Source organism: Vicugna pacos, chromosome 20 (genome assembly GCF_048564905.1).
Source record: "Vicugna pacos chromosome 20, VicPac4, whole genome shotgun sequence".
Lineage (NCBI taxonomy): Eukaryota > Metazoa > Chordata > Mammalia > Artiodactyla > Camelidae > Vicugna > Vicugna pacos.
Window position 1 is genome coordinate 29,717,654 of NC_133006.1, and position 6,000 is coordinate 29,723,653.

The following is a 6,000-nucleotide window of genomic DNA, read 5'->3' on the forward strand; positions in this document are numbered from 1 at the left end:
ATGGTCTTTAAGGATCCATGTGATCTGCTCACCATGCTCCTGTTTCCTCTCTGATCTCATCTCCTACCACCATCCCCTCTGTGCACACCACTCCAGCCACCACACCCTCCTTGCTTTCTGACATCTGCCATGCCTCTGCCTGAATGCTTTTCTACCTGATACCATGGAGCTCATTTCTTCACTCCCTTCGTACCATTCCTCAAATGTCCCCTTCTCCATGAGGTCAGTCCTGGCCATCCCACTGAAAATTGTAACTCCTTTTCCTGGCTTATTTTTCTCAATAGTAGTTGTCACTTTTCAATATATATTTTTCTGTCGCTTGTAAAAGCTCCAAGAGTACAAGGATTTTTATTTCTTTTGTATCCAGAGTTTAGAGCAATGCCTGACACACAAAAGCCACATGACTTTTAAAAGAATGAATGCGGAAAGAATGAATCAACAAAGTAGACTTCACAGATTCATGATAAATACATTTCTAAACACCTGTATCTTCAACAATAATAGGTAGAAATACCATTAAAGTTCTTAGAAATGACCGACACTTTAAAATCAGCAAATTTGAGGCCATAAAGAAGAAATCAAAGTAAATTTGGGAACACTTAATGTTCCTAAAGAAACTTATAGCAAATAAGCAGAAATGGTACTCAAAGTATAAGAAAACATCTGGTTAATCACCTCTATACTTATTATGAAGTTCCAAGTTAAATAAATGATATTTATTTCCTTACAAGATGCTTATTATGTATTGTAGTTATCATTTTAGAAGGCACAGATGAAAGTTTAGATTTTCTTCCTATGTAAGTTTCTTGTGAATACCTTGGCAGATGGTTCTGGTTTCAATAATTCAAAGTAATCCATGTCAACGAAAATTTTAAATAACCAAGGCTATAAAATTTGATACATGTAGAAAAATTATTAAGTATATTTGGTTATAATTTAACAATCAACATCATATAGAAAAACTTCAAGGAATTTATCGTTTTAAACACTATAATTACAAATTACCATATTAGTAGTTGCTATCCTAAAGATACATAACTGGCTGATTAAAATAAATGTTGTCCACAAACAAAGTTTGAATACATCAGGAAAAAAAAAACTTTTCCCATTTTAATATTGATTTATCGCATATTTTTCTTTTCAATGCTATCACTTCTAGGCAACTATCTGCTGGTAAATTACCAATGAGAAGGAGCAATACTTCAAATTCTCATCAGAAACTTCCTAAGGGCAAATGAATATCATCTTCCTCAAACTAATCATCACTCACAGATGACAATGTATTTTACTAAATTACAGGTCTAGAAAATGAAAATCCAAGACTTTAAACTTCATTTCACAATGATACGCTATTCTTCTAAGTGCTGTTTATACTGTGAGGTTTTTTTTATTTAAATAAAGACCATTCTCTAAAAAATAATATCAGAAAATGTGTTCCAGTTCTTGATTGATTTCCTCATCAAGAAATCACTGAACCATCACTTTATATCATAGGGAAAAGTGAATGAACAAAACTTTTAAAACTATATCTAAGTCTACTCATAATTGACAACACTGAAAATATAGAGTATTTGTATCAGTGGATTCTAGAAACTTGCACTTATCTCAGTTTACAGAAATTTCTGTAAAGAAAAGGTCAGACCACACATTACAAGAGGAAACCATGACCTTTGCCAACAGGCTGACCCGTAGCAATATTTAGTAAGTGTTTGTTGAAGTGAATTAATTCACAGTTCACTGGATAAAAGAGTTTAATAGAACATATTTTGGTAGAAAAAAAAATATCCAAACATGTGAAAAATTCAATCCAAACTGACTTTGAATACGTCAGTGAATACTTTTGGTTAACGTGGCTTGAAACTTTCAATGCAGTCAACAAAGAAAGTTGGAATTATCAAAACATCACTGATTCATTGTGAAAGGTAATAGTAGCTTTTATTATATTTCAACATATTTACAAATGCTGAGCCATCTGCTAAGTTTTTCCTTATATATATGGTTTTTAAAAATATATTCCCCACACCAACCCCATGGGATACGTGTGATGACTCCCTATTTACAAATGAGAAAAGTGAGACCCCAGGAAGTCAAGAAACCTGGCCAAGGTTATCACGATGAGGAGTCACCTGAACTGGGATTTAAAACTGGGATGAAACTCTGTTTCATTCCAAAGTCTGTTTCTAAACCTCTGAGCCCAACTCTGGGTAGCCCTTAGAACAGATTCAAACATATTCATGTCAGACATTTGTAGGTAAAATGTTTGTTGGGAAATAATACTGTACTCTACACCCCCCAAAAAATACTCCAGCAGATAAACTTTTGTTGAAAACATTTCAGGAAATCTGACATTTACATACAACACACTTTGCTGAAAGTATACTACACAGGAATTTTAAAGCCTGTTCCCTGAACGAATATTCCCTGAGCTAAGCAGTCATGCAAAATAATCATTATTCATACACACAAAGTTTTCCATGTCTGTAACTCTATTATTCAATAATTTAAAAATGAACTTTTCAAGAGAGGATGCTCCTTAGTTATAACAGCAATAAAAAAAAATCACAAAATCCTAAAGCTAAAAATTTCTTCAAGTTTCTTTAACCTAACCCTTTACTTTATAGATGATAAATATACTAACCAGGAAGGTTAAGTAGCTTGTCCAAGTTTCCACAACTAGAAAGAAGCAAATCATGATAGTTTGCACATATAGCAGGATAAAAATATTTCCAATTCCCAACTGTCTTTTTTGAGCACACCTTAACACTTCTCAATTACAGTAATATATCAATGATAGTCTTCAACTGTAACATTTAAAACTACTTGAACTTGAGTCATTTTGAGGACCAAATCCCACAACTTAAATCATTTCAAAGCAACCTGTTCTAAACGAAGAAAACTCTCACTTTCCATGACAAACAATTGCTAACCAAGGGAAGTAAATACTGTATCAAAATACTTTCTAAATTACCAGGTATTTATGTGAACTTTTAACTGCTCTCTCACAGAGATGATCAACAATGAATTGTAAGATGTAAAAGAAGGAATATATGACTCTTAATGACCACTATAAACACTCCATGTATACCATAAAGACTAAACAAATGTGCAGCCTCTTCTGTTATCATATAGTGAAGTTTTCATTCTCATAGAACTTATTGTACTTTATATTGACTCCCAGCTATAAGGAATTCATTTCTCTCTGGCCACTTTTGGATTCTGTTTACCAAAATGAAATGTCAAAAGTGAAAAATCTAATGAAAACCACAAAAGTTCTGCTAATATAGAAACATTCACTGTGATATTTAAAAACAAAATCAATCATAAATAAAATAGGACATTTGCTTAGCCAACCCGTTATTGTTACATAACTTTCCTTAGTGACCATATAAATCTACATTCATTATATGGGATAATGTTGAAGAAGACATTGTAAAATTAATAAAAATTTCCTTAGACGTACCCACACATTATCATTCCACATGAAAATGAACATACAAAAACCAGTTCAAAACAAGGAAATCCAAAGTCATAAATCACTTTGATCAGGCAACAGCTCAAACTAACTGGACAATTCTCTGATGGCATAAGTACCAGCCACAAAAAAGAAGTGCTTGTAGAGTATTTAAAAAGCAACATACCTTCTCAAGGTGGTGAATGCCCAGTGATCAAATTGCAGTAATCCATATAAGGAAGGCATCATCAAAAATCCCAACATTTTAACTTTTAAGTAACTCCAAAGGAAGAAGTTTGACAACTTTTGATCCAGAAATGACTTGTCTTATTGGTGCTTCCATAATGTACACTGATAGAAAGATCCAGTAAGAACAATGCAGAATGGAGGAGGTCAATCACTCATGATGCTTCCTAGATGTTGACAATAGTCATCACACCTATACAATTGAAATTAATTAATGTTAGCTTCCATGTCATTTGACAAACTCAGTTGTTTTTTTTTAGGTAACCATCGCATTAATATATTTTTTCCTTTGACATGAAAACTCAAAACTACATAGAGTTCTGGCAGTTGAATCATTTCTGGCTGTAAGTTCTAAATAACGGATACTACTATACAAAATCATAACTTGAAAAAGTTCAAGTAGACTGTATCTGGCTGTACCATTTGATGTTTCATCTGTCCTGTCAAACTCTAAAGGCGGGGGAGAAAGGCAAAAGGTATGAGGAAAGCTTCTAGCTCGGGAATGGGCATAGGAGAGGACAGTGGTGATAAATTACCTTGGTATTTAAACCGATCCCACAAAACATACCTGAAGATAACGACCTAAATTAGCATCATTTAATTGAAGAACCCTGTTCCACACCTTCCTAATTAAACATAGCTAGAACATACTACGTCTTCCTACTTTCAACAAACTCCCAGCTTCTGTCCCTAAATGTCTTTCTGTGAACCAAGTGTCTGGGCGGATAAACAACTTTTGTGATAAAGTAGAAAAGCGCACAATGAAATTTCCTATCAAGTGGCGATGTTTACTTGTGTTCGCCTCGTCTGAGCAAGAACCAACCTAGAAACACTGCAAAGCGAAGCTACTTGGGAAACAAAGTTAGGGAGTCTTCCTTTTGCCTATAAACACGGAGGGAATTGCGCTGCCTCTCCACCCCGCAGAAGCAGCAACAGCCATCCCTCTTTTGTGCGGGCGTGGCAGACAGAAACAAAAGGTTAAAACACAAAAGGCGGGGCGGACTGCTAGGTCTGAGGAGCTTCTGGCGCCCTCGTTCCCCTTTTTACTCAAACACGTTTAAATGGGGCTGGGGTCGTGGGGCGCGTAAAGTGAGAGACTTGATGATGGATCTTCATGACCCAGGTTATTCTGGGTGGGTCGTGAAACTTAAAGGGGCAGACGGGATGGCCCACTCTTAACTAGCGGTCCAGGACCCATCCCTCCATCCCTGCATCTCTGACAGTCGGGAACCTGTGGCTTCTTCCTCCACCCTACCCCAGCCCCAAAGAAAACTTTCTGAACTCTTACCTGTTTGCTTCAACCCCCTTGACCACAAACACTAGAGTCCAGTGCCCCACCACTCAAACCTCTTCTGCATTCTATTGTTACAGCTTTGGGTAGCGTGCCTTGGATCAGCACAGCGCTCCGCAGACAGTTAAGTTATAAAATGGTGAGGAGATGACCCCCACCTCCAAATCTCTGTCTTCTGCAAGAGCAAAGTCAGGGCCGGGGTCGGGGTGAGACCGGGCATGTCCCCATCCATTTCAGCACGCTTCCCTCCAGTCTGCACGCAGCTGGGAGAAAGCGAGGCGATGCCCTCTTGAGACACCCTTCCCCCATCCCCCCAGCTCCTCATAGAAGAGGCACTTGAGAGAAATGCCCGCCTGGCTTTTGCCTATTAGAAATAAACAAATAAAACAATCTGCGCGAGTTCGTTAAAGAACAAAAGAGAAGGCAATGGGGGAAAGGAGGTACAACTTGGCCAAACTTCGCCACTGGACTGCTCCTCTGTTTTCCGAAGGGCGGGGAGCCGTGCGAGTTCAGGGGGAGAGAGGTAAACAAGAAAACAATCCCCACTCACCTTCTTCCCCACTTCATCGCACTTTTAAGAGACGTTTCCCTCGTTGTGGTCCGCGAGGCTCTCGGACACTTAGTGTGGCCTGACAGCGGAGAAAGTCGTCGCAGCAAAGTTGCGAGAGGGAGATACCCGGGCGTCCGGGGGAGTGGGGAGGAGAGAGTTTATCAGAGTTCCCCCTTTTGTTCCAAGTCCCGGAGCAGACAAAGAGGCGGCGAGCGGCGGCAGGTTTCTCCCTCTCACCCCTTCTTCCTCTCTCCCTCCCCTCCCTCCCCACCCCCTCCCTCTCCCCGCATCTCCCGCCCGGCTCGGGAACCTCCGAGGCGAGCCGGGGCTGCTCAGTCCCCAGCTCATCGCAACTCTGCCCCGACCCTCTCCTCCCACTACCTTGCTCGAAACTTTTCCCGGGAGATGTCTATCCTGGTCTCCTCCACACCCGCCACTCTTTTACTGCCGCCCCCCTTCCCG

General features: G+C 39.2%; 1 protein-coding gene across 3 annotated transcripts in view; it reads right to left on the minus strand.

The window, feature by feature from the left end:
- The window catches only part of LOC116284472 (uncharacterized), a 943,500-nt gene extending 937,721 nt beyond the window's left edge, over positions 1-5,779 (minus strand). For all 3 annotated transcript variants that reach the window (XR_012062314.1, XR_012062312.1, XR_012062313.1), the window contains exons 1-2: positions 5,539-5,779; positions 3,639-3,890 (exon numbers count right to left, since the gene is read on the minus strand). The gene's annotated coding sequence lies outside the window, so the exon portion shown is untranslated. The remainder of the gene's footprint in view (positions 1-3,638; positions 3,891-5,538) is intronic.
- Between the last annotated feature and the right edge of the window lie 221 nt (positions 5,780-6,000).